This window comes from Ailuropoda melanoleuca, chromosome 14, assembly GCF_002007445.2.
Source record: "Ailuropoda melanoleuca isolate Jingjing chromosome 14, ASM200744v2, whole genome shotgun sequence".
Taxonomy (NCBI): domain Eukaryota; kingdom Metazoa; phylum Chordata; class Mammalia; order Carnivora; family Ursidae; genus Ailuropoda; species Ailuropoda melanoleuca.
In genome coordinates, this window is record NC_048231.1 from 29,353,552 (window position 1) to 29,373,018 (window position 19,467).

Consider the following 19,467-nt stretch of genomic DNA (forward strand, 5'->3'; position numbering starts at 1 on the left):
GGCATCCGGCATGGCGAGGAGGAAGGGTGTCGAGGCAGAGGTCTTCCCCAGGCCTCCCACCCCAGGCCGATTCGGGGTTCTGCCATGCTGGTCTGTCCACTCTTTGGGATGGAGCAGCCACTTGTGCTCAAGCCATAGTGTTCAGTGGACAGAGCCAGGGTGGCCTTCATCTGTGTTTCCTGGGGGTTCAGCATCGATTCCAGCCACAGCCGGAAGCTAGCACAGGGGCACAGTGTGAGAAGTCCTGATGGGTGGCCTCGCTTGACATATGTTACTATCTCACAAAAATGAGAGTCTTGACTCGGTCTCGTGGCTCTGAGTACCGTGCAGCTGAACCTTCCGCCAAGTAAACACGCAGCCCGGGCACTTATGGGGTACCTGGGGGTCCTCGGTGGTCCCACGCCAGCCCTTCACCCCACACCTCTCTGTCGAAGCTTAGGCCGTGGCCTTTGGCTTCACCTGGTGTTACCCTGGGGATTATTTCTTCTTTGTCTTATAAATAGCCGAACACGTGCCCAGGCTGGCTGTTAATCCGGGGCACTGGCAGGGAGACTGGGGAGTCACATCCACTCCAGCTCGAGCCAAGAGCCGCATGCATGGCATACCTGACCCAAGTCACGCAAACAGCGTGGGGCACCAGGCTCAGTTCGGAGTCTGTGGCTGGATCCCAGAATGGATCAGAGTGAGACACACGAAGGACGTGGTCCTCACAAAGCCATCCTGCGGATGTCATCCTACCTCACTTACTCGTGGCCACGGGCCTCACACTGTGGAACCCCCCACCCCCCGCCCCCTGGGAATCCTTTGTGGTGAAAGTGAAATTCTCCTGCTGGTTTCAGACCAGAGAGAGGGAGGAGAGGGGGATAGGAATCGAGAATGAGGGCTCCAGAAGCAGGAGGTTGGCTCATTATTGCCAAGAAATGCAAAAAAACCTCAGTGCAAAAAGAGCCAGGCCACAAAGACATGAACAACTGACAAGCAGCCTTTCATTTCAGCAAATTAAAAAAAATTTTTTTTAAATTGCTTTTTTACGCATCCCGTTTAAAACAAAGCCTTCGGAAAGACACCCCGCGGTTCTAAGCTGGGGGCAGCATAGGAACAGTGTCTGGCAGGCAAACCGGCCGCCGGGCCTCCAGGGTCAGCAGAAGGCAACGGAACTTTACTCTTGGGCCAGATAATGAACTAAGTAAGCATCTGAGTTGAAGGCATTTTTTTCCCTCCCAATGTTCTGTTCCAGGTGGTTGAACTCAGGAGCCAAATGTCTTGAGACATTTGAGACTCAGGGTGCTGGTCCCAAGCAGGGCAGGTGGGAGGGGGAGGGCTGTGCTCCTGGAAGGGCGCTGGGAGACGGCGCTCTTGTGTCCTCGTGGTTAAGAGGAGTGTCTTCTGTGTTATGTCTATGTTGGCGTGAGGTTTAAATGTTGTCTCCCCCGAGGTAAGTGAAAAATACATCTTCTGCGAATGCTCTGCACGGCTAAAAGGAAACCTTGTTCACCATCAGCCCGGATGTTACCCGGAACACCCCCTCCCTGCTCCCCCCACCTCCAGGTCCTAGGCAGCCGCAAGTCCAGCGTCTGTGTGGGGCTGGAGATGATGGCGTGCTTCCCTCTGAGTGACACCTGATCTTAGATGCTGAGGGCTCGGTGGGTCTGGGGGTGGGCTGCAGCCTCAGGTCTTCTAGACTTGCCGCCCCCGGCATGGAACCCCTGCCCCAAGTGCCAGGGCCACTGGGGCCCTGGCTTCTCCGTGCACGGTGCCCACCGTGGAGCCTCTATCCTGCTAGCAGGGGCCGGGCAGAGGAACCGAGCCCCCAGCTCCCACCTGCACTTGCCCAGGACTCAGCCTGAGCAACAGGTAGCTGGGCCAGGTTGAGAAATGCTGACAGCCTGCCTCTCCTGGGAAGACAGCCCCCCACCTGCATGCTGGGGAGCAGGGGCTCTGTGTTCTCGGCTGCGCCATTCTGGACAGAAACTCCCATCTCGCTGAGCTGGAGGTCAGAAGTCCACAATCAATCTCACTGGTCCAGTCAAGCTGTCAGCAGGGCTGGCTCGCCTTGGAGGCTCTTGGGAAGAATCCACCTCTTCGCCCGTCCAGAGGCCACCGGTAGCTTCAGGCTTGCGGGCCCTTCCTCCCCCTTCAAAGCCAGCAGCACAGCATCTCCCCTACGCTCTGGCCTCCGGCCTCTCTCATAGGAACACTTGGATTATACTGGGCCTCCCTTGGGTAATCCAGGATGATCTCTCCTCTCAGGACTCTCACCTTAATCCCACCAGGACAGTTCCTTTGCCACATAGGGGGCCATATTCGCAGGGCTGGAGATCAGCAATGGCCATCTTTCTGTCTACTACAGGGTGAGAAGCAGAAGGGAAGCCGGAGTGGCCTCCAGCTCAGAGCCTGGCACTTTCCCGGCGTGGCTCGTTCCCTGACCCTGCGAGCAGAAGCGGAGGCTATGGCTGCGGGGAAGCTGCTAGCACCGCGGGACGGTCCAGGGAGCGTTCGAATGACAGCAGCCCTGGCCATCATCCTCATCCTGACGGAAACACGAGAGACTCAGCTCTGAGCCGGAACCATCCAGCTGAGCAGCTCCAAATTCTTGACCCACAGGAACTGCAAAACAATAAATGGCTATGGTTGTGATGCAGTAACGGGGAACCCAGGCAGGCCCTGAGCCTCGACTCATCCCATCGACCACTGCTACCTCCGAAATAACCGAACTGGGTCACTGTTTTTTGGAGAACTGAGAGAAGTGGGCCTTGAGGGATGGAAGGTGGGTGTTTCAGAGGATAAAGTGAGGGATGAGGGGCCAGGGGAGAGGGGGAGAGTCACTTCTCAGGGGGGCTGAGTCCCAGGAGACGGGGTGGGTGGTCGCAAGGCGACCGGGGAACCAGCTGCCGAGAGCTGTAGTCATGACGGCCGAGGCCCGCCTCCTCCAACATCTGCGGGCCGGCTACTCCGGAGCCTTCAGGTCACACGACAGGGGTTCCAGGAGGAGACGAGACCTCTGGAGAACGCTGTGCCGAGGCACTTCCAGGCTTTCCAGATACGCAGAGCAGAGCAGACACGTGTGGTTGAAAGAACTCTGCCTTCAGTCAGCTCCACGCAGTTTTCCTACGAGTTAACATGAGTCATTCTTTGAAGAATTCCTGATCTAGGGGCGCCTGGGGGGCTCAGATGGTCAAGCGCATGCCTTCGCCTCAGGTCATGATCCCAGGTCCTGGGATTGAGTCCCGTGTCGGGCTCCCAGCTCAGCAGGGGGTCTGCTTCTCCCTCTCCCTCTGCCACTCCCCCTGCTTCTGCTCTCTCTCTCTCTCTCTCAAATGAATAAATAAAATCTTTAAAAAAAAAGCATTACTGATATATACTGTTGTTTCTTTAAGAATCTTATGTAATTCCAACCCCCCTCCCCCCACAAATCCAAGTCAGGTGACAGGTGTTTGTACATTGACAGGTTTATTCTTTTTTTAAAGCTTGAACAAACACATCTTGGCACGCACACAGGTTGGTAAAAAGTAAGCCCTTACTGCTTTGTTAAAAATAACACCCATACACAAAACTTTCTGGCCAAACCCCCAAAGCAAGAAAACATCATATTTCTACAATACATCCGCTTTTGGATACGTGTATGTTTTCCAGTCAATACAACTCATGACTCAGACCTGCCTGAACAAAGGGAAAACTAACTTTAAGACCATGAAAGGAAAAAACTACATGCCTCTCATAAGTGTTAAAGATAAGTAGCTATGGAATTCTGAACATTCTCAATGAATAGTTCATAGTATAAAAATTCTTAACTCCGTATTGTTTACCTTTGATCAATGGCAGTACCAATTATCACTATAAGAAAGCATTCAAAAGACATTAAAATAACTATACATATTTACAGAAAAAACAACCCATTTGTAACCTTTAGCTCTTCCTCTACATAAATCCCAGAAAAGGGAAAGTTCACTATAAAATAATACTTGACGCTTCTAGCCCAGCTAGAATTAATCAGTTTTTAAAAATTAACCATAAAGTATTATAAATATGGGATTCAAGAAAGCAGCCAAAAAACCCCACAAAAAACAAAACAAAAAACTACTTACTAAATGCAGGAGGCATCAAGCAAAAAGAAAAAAAGAAGAAGAAGAGGAAGAAAAATGCTACTCCCTTTGGGGAGAATTAATGCTAGAGTAATGCTAATACAAATAATAAAAGATGGCATAAAAGGGAAATAAAAAAAATAAAGTTGATCCTCGATGTGAGAATAATTTTATTGCTTGCATTGTAAGAAGTCTTCCGTTCTTCTAGAGAGACTTAGAAAAAAAGCCATGCATATAAAATTCTAATTACATGCCAGTTGAGTGACTTTGTCAAAGGTTTGCCCCAGAAGGGCTTTTTCAAAGAGGCTAAAAACCTGTCCTAATTGCCAGCCAAACTGATGTTTACAACCAACATAAGCCATCATCTTCTTTCAAAGCAAACCCTATCTAGAGACTTCACTTAAGAGCACTTTTTGCTTCTTGCTTGAATAAAAGGGAATTTCCCATATTGGAAAACTGGGAGTAAGAGTGGGAGAGAATGAGACAAGCTATGCAGGTCTAGGACCTCATTAAGCCAAGACAGAACATGGGAAAGATAAAAGACAAAAAACAAAATAACAAAAACCCCAAAACACAAACAAGTTTCTGCAAATAGAGTAGTTCCCCTCCTGGAAGGCAGGTGAGTACTTGGTCCTAAGCAGGAAACCTGTGGGGTCGTGGGGTCGGGATGTAACACAGGCTCCTCTCCTCTTCAGGCAATGAGGGCTTAGCTAACTGCTTCCCCAGCAACTAACAGATCCAGAAACAAAAAAGTTACAAAGACACCTTCAGAACCAGCTCTTTGAAACTGGAAACAAGTTTTGGCCAGAGACAAGATGCACCCACATGTCTCAAAAGAGGCATAAAAGGGGGCATTGAAGAGAGGTCTTTTATTCTAGAAACATATCCACTCTGGTTGGCGACTCTCCTGCCCCACAGGTCACCTTGGACGCTACACACCTGGTGTGACGGGACATCAGGCCGCTGTTGAAAACGGTCCAAAGTTATTCGGCGGCTACACACAGAAAATCACAGTTACAGGGGTTCAAGTCTAAGCCCAGTTCATCTTAACGTGGTGATCTGGACTGGGTAAGATCAAGCACAGCTTCCCTTAGGTGGGAGAAAGCAGAAGGAACCCGCAGAGACAGAGGGAGAAACAAAAACCGAAAGAAAAGATACGAGTCAAGTGATTTACTTCATTGATGCAAATTTGGACGAGTTAGCAAAATGGAGGTACCCCCATTTCCCAAAGATGAGCAAAGTTGGAGTGGAATGTCAAGGCTGGATGATGGCCCCGCACCTGACCTGCTAAAGGAAAGTCAGCAATCTGTTACACATCCTTCCTACCCAGCAGCTGGTTCCACTGGGACGCCACGTCTCTGGGAAATGTGCTCCTTAGAAGGAAAATACAGCCTTGGGCATTGGGACGCCCTACTCTACTTTGGGGTCCCATGGCTTCCCCTTCCTCAGAGCACCCCATGCCACTTACCAGGCATTTACCTGAAAAGAATGGCTTCTAGTTTTGAAGGACCTTTAAATAAGAGATTAGCAATCAATCCAGTTGCCACATAAGACAAAAACAAAAGTCATGATTTCAGTCTCTTTTAAAAATCAACAACTCTTGGGGCGCCTGGCTGCCTCGGTTGGTAGAGCATGCGACTTTAGATCTTGGGGTTGTGAGGCTGAGCCTCACATTGGATGGAGAGATTATTTAAATAAACTTAAAAAAAAAATCAACCCTTCCCTTCTTGCTACCATAAATGCTAAATGGAAGAAGGAACACATAAAAAGGGAAGAAAGTATGTTCAAATTATATCAAATGGAGAAAACAACCAATCAAGGGAAGAAACCATAAAAAGAAACCCAGAAAATATTACAAACCTAGACCCTTTAAAAAGATGGTATTCCTTAAAACTTAAAAGAGCTTGCATGTTCTGATGTAACACATGACTACTCCCAAGTTTAAGGCAATGCTTGAACAAAACGTACACAGCAAACAAGCGAGGTAGCAGCTGGCTCCCTGCCCCAGAGCCCTCCGTGAGAGCTCCACACGCTCCCGCCAGGGATGGTACCAGAAGGAACCTCGCCTCTGGTGGGAAATGGCGCTGGGCAAGCTCTAAGGCTCCTAACCGCTGAGATTCCAGAGACGCTAAAAGCGCTGCTGTGACTACGGTTTGCTGTGATCCCCATGCAGCCCCTGCAACAGGCAAAGTTGGCTCAAATGACAAGACCTTCTACAAAGGAGCTGAGCGCAATGATATACTTTAAACCCACACTGAGAGCCATAATATACATTGTAAATTTTTACTATTTGATCGTTGAAAATATGAAACAGCTCCTTAATTTTAAACCTACCTATTCTCAGTTTCTATTTCAAAATATCAGTTATTATTCACTATTCAGAACCAGGTAAAGACGCTTTTAAAATCAAGTCGCTATATAAAACAAAGTCTTCATTACTAAAGCACAGGGACATCTGTATTCTGCCCATCTTTGGGATCAAGGCACCTTATAGAATTTTTCCTCTTCTTTACCTGACCCTTCAGTATGCTGGTGAGGCAGGGAAGGACAGGGACAGGTATTCCCATTTCATGGTTGAAGAAATGGAGGCAGAGAGAGGCACAGTGACTCGCCACGTGTGTGGCCAGCCTGGACATGTAGGACCAACTGCCTCCCTACTTCCTTCCCGAAAATCAGCAGCGGTATCATGGGAAGTGTCACACAGAGTACATATTACTCTTCAATGACAGCCCAGGGTTCAGCGAAGACAGAAGGAATCATGTGAGGGCTTTTATCTTTTTCTTTTTTTCGGTAACCCTGTTTTCCTTTGAGAGGCCAAAATGTTTTTCTTAAGATGCGGTTAAGTACAATTGTTAAAAACAGAGCGCTGCGAGACAAAGCTGAGGCATGTACCATGCCAGACGTTAACGGTGGGCTCGGTGTCCTCTGTCTAGCCTCCCGGCACCCCGGTTCTCATCACAGGGTCGCTGCACAGGTCACCTGGCCTCTAACTTCACCACACAGTATCCTCCAGCATCTCAGAGCTCTTCTGACCACAAGAGAGCTAATGTAATAATATGTTGGTCGATATAAAGAAATAAATAGTATTTATTCAGTAATAGTCCTAGAACATAGAAACAGAGCGTCATGCCTAAGCAATCCATCGGCAAAAAAGTTAAGAATGGAAATGTCAACTAAAACTGTTCCTCAAGTCTGTGGTTCATAAGCAAATCATTAATTTCCAATGTCTAAATGCCTCCAAAGGAGCAAATATTTATGTATTAGTCCAATCACAGGAAACCCACCCGAGGAAAGCCCTGATCTGAAAACACGTTCCACATCAAGCACCAAGTTTAACGCAGCCGTGCCTGCTGTTAGGATGGTTGGTGTCCAAGGCTGCAGTTGCGTGCTGCTAATTTATAGTTTGCCATGCGAGAGTCATACGGGCAATTTTTATTTTCTCCATATTAAACATATTTAATCTTTAAACAAAAATCAGTTCCAATCAGGCTCTCATCAGGGAGGAACATTATTAAGCTTGCAAAGCAATCACAATGAAAAGAAGCCATGTTACCAAAATGTGCTAAATGTGCTTGTCATTATATCCATAAGATGAATTTACTCTGAAAAATGAAGAATTTGCCGTGACGCTTTGCTTATCTTCCCTATCTCCCAACATAAGCTTTGAAAAACTCCCCTAAATGCCATGACTAAATAAGGAACATATATGGTGTCATGATATTTTCTACTGCAGAAACTTCTTAGGGTACCACTACCCGCCACCCTAAAAAAACCCCAAACCAAGCAAACAAAAAAAATTTAAAAATCTAAAACCTAGCAGAAAGAGTTGACAAATCAAACTAAAATTTCTCATTAAGGCAGCAACAATGAAGTCGATAATAAAAAAAAATAGGCATCACATGTACGTCTAGATGAAGTCAACCAAGTAAATAAAATGTATTCCTTATACCAACTATCGATGGATGTTTTAAATACACAAAAGTTGGCACTCTGAAGTCTTCGTATTCAATCAAAATTTAACCATCCTTAAATCTACATTAAAATAATCCTGGAACTCTGGAATGTTGTCACCTGTTACAGCTGTATTAATTCTTTTGGAGACCAATCTGGTGTTACTAGTTTGAACTACTTGTATCCAAAGCTTTTTATTATTTTTTTAAAGATTTTACTTATTTATTTTAGAGTGAGAGAGAGACAAAGTGCATGGAGGAGGGGCAGAGGGGGAGGGAGAGGGACAAACAGACTCTGCCCTGAGCAGAGTCCCACACGGGGCTCCATCTCATCTCATCCCAAGATCATGACCTGAGCTGAAATCAAGAGCCGATGCTCAACCGACTGAGCCCCCCAGGCTCCCCGGTAGCTTTCATTTTAAAAGAAACCGACACAGCTACGTCACCCCCTTTGGTTGGTTGAGCATTCATACCAGACAGTATTACAGTAAAGGCAGGATCACAGCAGGACAGATCATTTTAAGTACTTATGATGCAATTATGAAAATCTGACATTGCAACTAATACTTTAATAATCTTTGAATATGCAAAAACAAAACCCTCTGCCTGCTAACATCTGAAAAACTTAACACGAAACCAGTGTAGAAACCGATTAAAAGAAAAAGCCTACATAATGAAGACTATACATTAAGCAGAATAGGCACAAAGACTTAAGTTTCATAATATACACAGGGCACAAAGAAGTCAGTTTAAACTCTAATTAGAATTCCTAAAGCCTCAAGGTTTTCACTGAATGTATCATTAGATACATCAGTAGAACAAGTTTTCTGAATTTTTAGGTAAGTAGGGTTTGATAATTCTGACTTTAGAAAGCTAACGCTAGGCTCAAAAGCAAAGACGCTGAAATTAAAAAGTCAGAATACTTTGACAGTAGACTTTACTCCCATATCTAAAAGACTGATCGGAATTAGGGCATCTGGCTGGTTTGGTTGGTGAAGTGTGTGACCCTTGATCTCGTGGTTGTAAAAAGTTTCAGCCCCACACCAGATGTGGAGATTTCTTAAAAATAAAATCTTAAAAAAAAAACTTTCTTAAAATATTTAGAACAAAGCACAGCTAAAATGTATGAGTTAGTGTAAGTATTGTATCATTAGTGTAATGGTATATATGTTTTAAAACAAGAACGGACTGGGAGGATAAATATTTATTTTACTGAGTGATTCTGAAATGCCTTTTATTTTATTTTTTTAAGATTTTATTTTAAAGTCATCTCTGCACCCAACGTGGGGCTCAAACTCACAACCCCAAGATCAAAAGTCACACACGCTCCACTGACAGAGCCAGCCGCGTGCCCCTTTAAGAAAGAATTTTCAATAGCTAGTTACTATTTAAAAATACCTTCAAAACATTTACTGCTCAACATGTATAAAAAGTACTGATTTTAATGCGTTACAACATATTTTCTCCACATAAAGATTTTAGGTGAAGTAATTTGCAGTTTGAAACAACTTTATTGACATTGGCTGTAAAAGCATTTTGAAAATTTCAAAGTCTAATCACTTTTCTTCAGTGCAGTTCTTTGTTGCCCAAAACAAAAGCAAAGTTTCATGTGATGTCTCAATCGGTGAATAAAAAAATTTCTAAGCTCTCCCTCATATCGATAACACTTTTATGGTTAATGAGTGTACATAAATTACCGAGGATAAAGATACTTTGACCATATACAGTGGAGTTAAGGAGACGGTACAGCCTCTGACTACTTAGTAAGACGGAAAAGTCACGAGTGGCATGACTTCCTGGGGTTTTGATGGCACCATCCTTTGAGAAAAAGACAAATGCTCCGATTGATTTCCTGAATAAATAAAATAATATTTCAGTGAACTGCACACGTGAACCAACTTCTGAGCGAAAGTTAATATTGATAAGATAAGAAAGATTTGAGAAAAGTGCTCACCAAAGAAAAATGTCTGCAAAGCAAGAGCCTGGTGGCCCCATGAAGACAAAGAGGCCAAAAGCAAGAGATTAACGTTTAGAGCAGAGATACAAGTAACGGTAAACTGGACAGACCACTGTTAAGACACGCAGCACTTTGATATCTTCCCGAACATCACTGAGTGGCGGGAAAAATATGATCCAGGGGAGGTGCCCTCTCTGTTAGGCTGCAATTTTGGTGTTATCTGCAAGAAACATATTCACTTTGTCCCCCAAAAGTTAATTTCGGTTTATAAGTGGAGATTTTCTTCATAATATTAATTATGCTTCAGAGTCGTTACCAAATAAATGACAAGTGGGGATGGTATTCTCAGAATAGCAAGGTGTTAGAGCTGGCTCCATCAAAATAACTCTATCTTTTACAGCCGGTAATTTGTGTGTGTGTGTGTGTGATTTTTTAAAAATTAGGATAACATTCATATAATAACATAACATTTTAAGTGTACAATTCGGTGGTTTTGAGTACTTTTACAATGTTCTACAACCATTACCCTATTTAATTCCAGAACGTTTTCATCACCCAAAACATCACCTACTTGCATCCCCTATATGCATTAACAGTCACTCCCCATCTCTCCCTCCTACCATCCTCTGGAAACCTCTAATCTACTTTCTGTCTCTGTGGATATGCCTATTATGGACATGTCATACACATGAACTTATACAATAAGTGGCCTTTTGTGTCTGGCTTTGTCTATTTTAACTGGTAGTTCTTAAACCATTCCAAAAGTATTGTAATTCCAAGGACACCAAACCACCAGTGCTCAAGATTCGTGGTCTGGCCCCATGAGTGTACTCAAGCTTCTATGGAACTTCTATATAGGATGTTCTAGTTCTTTGACGGCCTTTTAATCACATGAAAATGGATAAAAATTGGAACTACAAATTATCATTCCCCAGAATATGTGAAGTTTCTAAAGTGGGAAAGAGTAACAAAGAACAGAGGAGTAAAATTCTTGATTTGACCACAGTATCTTAACAGTAACATGTGCTTGGGTTATATTTTTCTCTTGGTACCAGTGACATTCAAGCTGTTCGGAAGACTGGGAAAACCAAGCCATTTTTTTCCCAGTATCTCGAAGCACTTAATAAGTAAGTGCTTTGTAGCGTGTGAAATGTTTTTTAAAAACTGAAGCTAAAATGAGAAACCACAGGTAGGCTGATTAGATCTCATGTTGATGCTCATTGAAAGATTTGCTTTCAGAACTAAGTTTGTTCTCCATGAAGCAATTCTTGGAGTTTTAGCTTGAATTGTCCTATATTTCTGTTCCAAAGTAGGTCTTTCATGTGTTTGCCTTGTCCGTATGATGTAGAAACTCACAGATAGGGAATTAAGCATAACACCTTGGCTTTCAAAAGGTGGCCTTGTATTGATGTACTGTGTGTGAATTGTGAACTGGGTTAATCTCAGCAGAATTTTTTAAAGGCTAAGAATATTTGTATAAAATAGGAAGGTGTTGTCATCCTAAAGGTCTTGAGCTCAGTCTGTCTCTCATTCACCCACACATAAGAAAAAGCCTTTAAATAGTACAAGCATGGCACAGAAACCCTTTAGTAGCCAGTCTTTCTATGACATAAAAGGCTCTACCTTGCAAAGTGGCAGAAATCTTATTTACTGCTGTATTACCTGTGTCTAGAACAACAGCTGGCCTGAGTAGGAGCTCAAAAACTGTGTGTGAAAGACAAGTGAATAAACTGGGCGCCCTCCTACGTGAACTCATGACAACCAAGTTCTTGTTGCCAGAAGCCACTGTGGGAAATGACTTTGGTGATTAAGAGTGATTACCACCAGATTCCTGCTTTGGGCCACAATAGAGTAGCTTGTAATTGGAACTGATTTTCCCCCTGAAAACAACAGGAAAGCAAAATAGGTAGCGCCAGGGAGCAAACCCACACAGGAGCCCTACGAAGCTCTAATCCCTGTAAGAAGGGAAGCCCGTTGGTATGAGCTCCACATTCGTTCTGACTTCTCAAAATGTGCTGCAAATTCATGGCACAGGGAATATGTTCCCAGAAGAAAGCAGTCATCCTCCTTGGTTGAGGAGACAAAGGTTGGAGTCTGGGCTGCTAAAGCAGCTAGGACTTGAAGGGCAAAATCCCAGAGAGGAGGAAACCTCAGGGAAGTGAGCCAGAAATGCTGTTACTTTATTTCCTTGCGGTGTTTGCCATCCTTGAATCATGGGCACCAGGTGAGGCCTCCAGAAACCCAGCAAAGAGCAGCAGCTGTGAGGCTGAAGAGAGCAGAGCTTTGAGTAGCTCTTGGTGCGGAACTTTTGGTGCAGGGGTCAGGGCAAAAACTGAAACCCGCCCTTACAAAGTCTAAAGTCAATCCTCAAGAGGATTGTGGTAATCTCGCTACACTCTACCTACCTGCCAGAAGAAAGCATAACCATCTTGAAAGGACATAACTCCATGCAGTGCCTCTAAGATCTTTAATACACAATGTATAGTATTCAGCCAAACTTATGAGAGATCTTAGAAAACAGGACAAAATGACTGACTACCAGAAGAAAATATGTATGAATAATACAACCAGCCAATATGGAGTAATTCAGACATTGGATCTATCAGACAAGAACTTCAAAATTCCTTTGATTAATATGTTCAAGAATTGAGAGGAAAAGATTGAGAATTTCAGCAGAGACCTGGAATCTATAAAAAAGAGTCAATGAATATTTTAAATCTGAAAATACAATATGTGAAATTAAGATTAAAATTCATTAGATCTAGCAGACCAGAGGACAAATGAACTGGAAGACAGACCAGTAAAAATTACATAGATTGAAGAACAGGGAGAAAGAAAGAGGAAAACACAGAAAGACTGTAAGATACATACGGAACATGATGAAAGGTTTGGAAGAATTCTAGAAAAGAGGAAAGAGACAATAGGTTGGAAAAATTATTTGAAGAATGACTGGTTAAGAATTGCCAAAATTAAGGAAGAACATCAATCAAAAGATTTAAACAAGTTTGCTATCCTTAGGGAAAATAAAGAAACCACACATAGGTATATTACAGTCAAACTGCTAAAAATCAAAGGCAAAGATAGAATCTTCAAAGTAACCAGAGGAAAAAAGACATATTACCTTCAAAGGTGTAACAGTAAGACTGATGGCTGACTTTTCCACAGAACTTACAGAATGGGATGACATCTTGGGAGTGCTGAACCCAGAATTTCATACTCAGCAAAAACATCCTTCAAAAACAAAGGCAACAATGAATTGTACACTTTAAGCAGGTGAACAATATGATACATGAATTGTATCTCAATAAATGTGTTAGAAAAGGAAATAAAGGCAAAAGAAGGTTTCAAAATTCAAAAGCTAGGGAAATCACGGGCAGCAGATCTGGCACTAAAATAAATACTAAAGAGAGTTTTCCAGGGGCAGCTGGGTGGCTCAGTTGGTTAAGCATCTGTCTTCAGCTCAGGACATGATCCCAGGGTCCTGGGATTGAGCCCCACGTCGGGCTCCCTGCTCAGCAGGGAGTCTGCTTCTCCTTCTGTCCCTCCCCCTTGCTCGTGCTCTCTCTCTCAAATAAATAAAGTCTTTAAAAAAAGAGGGAGAGAGTTCTCTAGGCATAAGGTAAACAATCCCACATAGAAGTAAGGAAAGGCAGGATGAAATAAAATAAACATCAGAAAGAGTAAATATGTGGGTAAACAAAACTGAATACTGATTCTTTAAAATAGATAATGGTAGTAATAATAATAATAAATAAAATAATGGGTTGTAAAGTTTAAAACGTACACAGAATATAGAGGTAAAACACACGACAACAACACAGAAGAAAGGAGGGGGTAAACAGATTTACACTGTGAAACAATTCTTAGACTGCTGGGAAGTAGTAATGGACCAAGTTCAGGTAGACTGTGGTAAGTCAAAGATGGATGTTATAACCTCCAAGTTTACTGCTAAATGAATTTTTAAAAAAATCTCCAATACACTAACATGGTAGGGAAAAAGATGGGTAATAGAGAGTACTTGGTTTATTCCAAAAAAGGCAGAAAAGGAGAATCAGAGGAACAAAGAGGAAATGGAACGAATGGAAAACCCAACTGTGGGACCAGGATTCAACAGTCACATTAACTATAAATGGACTAGATAGTCCAAATATCAGACAATTCAAAAATCTTGGGCAAAATACTAGCACAGTGAATCCACTGATATATAAAAATAATACACCACGACCAAATGGGGTTTGTTCCAAGAATGCAACATTTGAAAATCAATTAGTGAAATTAATCACTATATGAGAACAAAAGTGAAAAACCACATGATCATGTCAAAAGAGGTAGAAAAAGCATTTAATTAAAACTCTCAGAAACCTAGGAATAAAAAAATCCTTAGTTTGGTAAGTGGTATCTCTTAAAAAATTTGCAGCAAATATCATATTGAATGGTAAAATACTGAATTGTTATTTTGAGTTCAGGAACAAATCAAAGAAGTTTGCTGCCACCACTTCTATTCAACATTCAACTCAATAAGGGAAAACAAGAAAAATTGGAAAGGGAGAAATGAAACTATCATTATTTATAGAAGATACGAATGTATACATGAAGAAATACAAAAGGATCTATAGAATTAGCATAATTAAAGTGAATTTAGTAAAGTTGCTAGATGCAAAGGCAGTATAAAAAAAACAAATATAGGGGTGCCCGGGTGGTACAGTTGGTTAAGTGTCCAACTCTTGACTTCAGCTTAGGCTATGATCTCATGGTCGTGAGATTGAGCCCCGTGTCCGGCTCCACGCTCAGCATGGAGTCTGCTTGAGATTCTCTCTCTACCTCTGCCCCTCCTCCCACTCACACACACACACTCCCTCTCTCAAAATAAATAAATAAAATCTAAAGAAACCCCAACCAATTATATTTCTACATACCAACAAAAAATAGAAAATAAAATATAAACATCAACAATCTAAAAATAAATCTAACCTCTCAATGTAAATCTTAAAACCCTGCTGAGACAAATTAAAGACCTAAGTAAATAGATATATCATGTCTAAGGATTGCAAAACTCAAAATTGAGAAGATATAAATTCTACTGAAATTCATCTATATATCCATTTCCATACCAATTAAACCGTAATAGATAACTTCCCCAAGAAAACTGACAACTTGTTTCTAAAACGTATATGGAAATGCAAAGGGTGAAGAGTTGCTAAGACTATCTGGAAGAAAATCAAAGTTAGAGATCTGACATTACCAGAAGGGAAGACTCTAAAAATTATAACTACAATGCCCTGAGATTTTCAAGACACTGCTAAGTGAAGTGAACACTCATGGAATAAGTGAACTTTGCCTACTACCTCACACCATATACAAATATCAGTGCTAGATGGATCACAGATCTAATGTGAATGGTAAAACGATAAAGCCTTTAGAAGAATAACCACCTTGAGTAAAGACTGATGAAACAGGGCACAAAGATCATTAACCATAAAAACTGGTATATTGAACTTCATAAAAATTAGAACTTTCTGGTTATCAAAGGACATCAATTGGAAAGCAAAAAAGCAAACCAAAGAGAAGAGATTTATAACAATATATCAGACCAAAAAACCCTCATAGCAATAAAATACAAAGAACTTTCAAATCAATAGGAAAAAGACAGACAACCTAGTAAATACAAACTTGTTAAGTGACTTGAACAGGCACTCAACAAGTGAGAACACCCAAACGGCTGGTAAGGATATAGAAGGGCGTTCTACTCATCGTTACTTCTCAGAGAAATGCACGTTAAAACCACAATAGGATACACATTTGCCAGAATGCCTAACACCACCATGAAACACACCCTTGACGGAGCGGCTAACACTGAAAAGGCTGACATACCAAGGACTGCAACCACCTCACACGTCGTTAGGTGGGAGTGTAAACTCTTTGACAATATCCTTTAAGCCAAATATACATCCATCCTGCGATTCAGCGAGCTTCCTTCTAATGTATAAACCCAAGAGAAATGAATGCACACACCCACCAAAAGGTATGCACAGGAATGCTCACAGCAGCTTTAGACATCAAAGCTAAAAGTTATCAACAACCCAAACGTCCATCGACTGTAGACTGGATAAATAAATGGGGATACACTCATCTGATGGAAGAATACACAGTAATGAAAAAGAGCGCACTATTGTTTTTGCTGCGTGCAACAACGTAGGTGAATTTCACGGACATCAGATCAGGATCATCAAACCAAACCAGACACAGAAGACTAGACTACAACTCCATTTACAGGAAGATCAAGGACAGGCAAACAATCTGTGGAGACAGAAGTGAGGAGAGTGGGTAAGTCTGGGTATGCACTGGGAGCCTCATCCTGACCTAGGATGGTTTTAAGGGTGATACATACATAAACATTGAGCTGACCACTTAAGATCTGTGCATGTTATATGCTATACTGCATTAAAAACTTTAAGGACTATGATCGCTACCTATATGTAGTCTTAACGCTCTATGTGAATTGCTCTCTTTGACCACAGAACGGCAATGGTCTCGACAGAAGGCCAGAGGAAAAGTTGGGGAGGGGGTAGGGAAACAGCGAGGAGAAAGCAATCCCATGGGCCCCCCGGGGAAAAAAAACCACCTTACTAAGCCTGTATAGACATGTTAAATAAGTTCACCTCTCCATCCAGGAGACGAAATTATTAAAGACATTTCTATAAATGGCTATTGACATGGCATTTTTATAAAGTAGCCCTCTCCATGTTCCGATCAATTGTTTGCATCTCCAAGATGTGGGGCTGCTCCCTTCCTCACAGTGTCCTTATTTCCTTATTCCTACACACGTTTCATCCCCAGTGCTCCCTTCTCTGCCCTAATCAAGTACTTCTCCGATCTTAATTACAGTCTATCAACAGTAGTCAATACATGGCTGTATTAAGAAGCAGCGAGGGAAGGATCAGTGTGGGGAGACATTACCATGTGCGGGCGAACAACTGGAAAGCGAGAAAACACAGCGAGAAAAACAATGACGGCACGTGGTGAAGGCACCACGCTTGGCGATGGGTGGCCTGGCACTTGGCTGAACCGTAGTGGGACTACACTTAGCCTTCTCCTTGTTCACCCAGGAGAAAAACAAAGTTTTTCGTCTTTTTATATTCCATTTGCTTTCTAGGAAGACAAATTCTTGTCTTTCTGTAAACTGAGGAAGAATGTACATAGTTACATAGATTATTGAAGCTTCGATTATTTTCAGCAATTCCACACCCAAGGATACATATCCGTTTAGGCAGAAGTCCACCCGCTCTACATTAAAATGCCAGCGTGTCAACAATTCTTCTGGGTAAGTTTAAATGTGGTTTCCTCTACTTCTAAAGTTCTTAGGGGTATTTTTCAGAACTTGAGTACTAAAGCATTAACTTTATATGTAATGTAGCATCTTCGTATTTCCCTTATTCATCAAAAGAACGAGAATGAATGTACATTTAATCTCTCCTTCTACTGGTATTTATAACTTAGCAAATAGGCTAGCACTATATACCGAAAATAAACTGTTGTGAATGATCGAATGTCTACATAGCCAGCAAGTCTTTCATGAGGATAATTGTCACACATCCTTTCAACACAACAGTGCACATTTTCCGTGATCAGCCTCTTAGAAAGTTAAAAATAAAACTGCAGTTAAGAATGTCAAGTTCGTTAACCTAACTGGATTTTAAACAAAGAAAACGAGAAACAATGGTTTCCCCAAGTACCTATAAGCAGAAATGGCAGAAAAATACATCTATAGTATTCTGTTCATAAATTTCCTTTTCTAAGTCATGACATTTGTTTGTTCTTTCTGTTTCCTTCTTTCTTTCTTAGTATAGGGCTTTTTTTTTTTTTTTTTTTTTTTTTTTTTTTGGGGGGGGNAGGGAGAGAGTGTGTGCTAGCATGAGCAGCGGGGGGGAGGGCGGGTACAGAGGGAGAGAATCTTATGCAGACTCTCCGCTCAGTGCAGAGCCTGACACGGGCCTCGATCTCACGACCCTGAGATCACGACCTGAGCCGAAACCAAGAGTCGGAAGTTCAACCGACTGTGCCATCCAGGTGCCCCTCTTGGTACAGGGCTTTAAAACATCAATGAAAAGATAAAAACTCCTCCATGTGGGAAGGAACAAGGATGAAACTGGAAATTGTTTAGTGAAGAGACAAATTTTATAAAACCATACAAATTAAAATTGTAAAGCAATGGAAAAGAATAATGGAAATGACACAAGGCTGAGTATCATCCCTGTTGCCTGTGGTCCAGAGAAGTCGCTGTGGTAAATACCAACTTGACCTATCTGAAGCATTCAACTCTTGATAACCGAAGCAGCACTCCAGCTAGAAGAATATCACAAAATGTCCTTCCACCCATCCCCGTGGAAATACGCCAGGAAAATGAAGCCTGATGAGTAACTACCAAGAATCCTGTCTTTTCATCCAAGTCTTCTAGACACAAAATACCAAGCTTTTTACCATGTGGTCGGAAGTCATCGAGGAAAGGAAATGGCTGGCAGACAACAGGACCTATTTGGATGAGTGCAAACAAGTGGAGACAGATGGAATTGGGAGATACTTCAGTTTCGTACTCCTTTTCTGTCTGCTAGTAGGAAAATATAAAATACTGGCACCTGCTTCATTCACGAATTCATGAACGAGAAGGTGGACAGCGCCCTTGGGGAGCCATCATTTACTGAGTTAACGTAACAGAGAGCAGGGCGGCCAAATAACAGGGCTCAAGAAGCAAGATCTTGAAAGCCCAGGAGAAAGAAATGCTGAGGATGAGAAGTGGAATGGAGCTAACCCCATGTTCTTAGGATGGAGGATACTGCTCCCTTGATAAGACACGTTGTCCTCAGACACACAGGATTTAAATAACTGCTCTCAAGAAACATTCTCCCCAAAGAATGTCACAACTTTGGAGTGAAGTCACTTAACCAGACAGTGACTAAAACCTCTAAGTTGCTGTAGCAGCTATTTTCTTTGGGTAGATGACACTTAAACTATTTATTTATGCATACTTCTTCTGTTGTCTTTTGATTACTTTCCCTTTCTTTGAGTTTTAGAATGACTAGCACTTAAATTCAAAATTTCGTGAGAGCCTGCTACATTCTTTTTACTGCCAGACAATGGTATTGAGTACAGATGGCCATTCATGTAGCGAACAGAAGTGATGACAGGCCAGAAGTCAGGTGTCATGGTGAAGGACATCTGAGGGCCAAAAGTCATATATAATTGTATGATATTTCATTATGTTACGATAATTCCTCTATAAGACAATTATTTTGATACAGTGTAAGTGGCATATCAGAATTTAACTTATGTATTTAGATCTTAAAGAATACTACAAGTGTGATAAAACAAATACCCAAATCTTGATCTTATTATTGGCCCCAGGTGCATACTCAAAGTAATCAGGTCGTTGAAGGCACAAGGGGACCAGTCATTTAGAGACTTTCACCATTCTGAGGTACGC

At 42.3% G+C, this 19,467-nt stretch overlaps 1 protein-coding gene across 5 annotated transcripts in view; it reads right to left on the minus strand.

Annotated features, from left to right (window-relative positions):
- Positions 1-841: 841 nt before the first annotated feature.
- The window catches only part of RPS6KA5 (ribosomal protein S6 kinase A5), a 200,113-nt gene continuing 181,487 nt past the window's right edge, over positions 842-19,467 (minus strand). For 2 of the 5 annotated variants that reach the window (XR_004620272.1, XR_004620271.1), the window contains 2 exons: positions 13,111-13,220; positions 3,432-9,884 (listed from right to left, as the gene is read on the minus strand). The gene's annotated coding sequence lies outside the window, so the exon portion shown is untranslated. Of the gene's footprint in view, positions 3,109-3,431; positions 13,221-19,467 lie in introns of those variants that run through there. The other 3 variants (XR_004620270.1, XR_004620269.1, XR_004620273.1) reach the window with 2 other exon arrangements.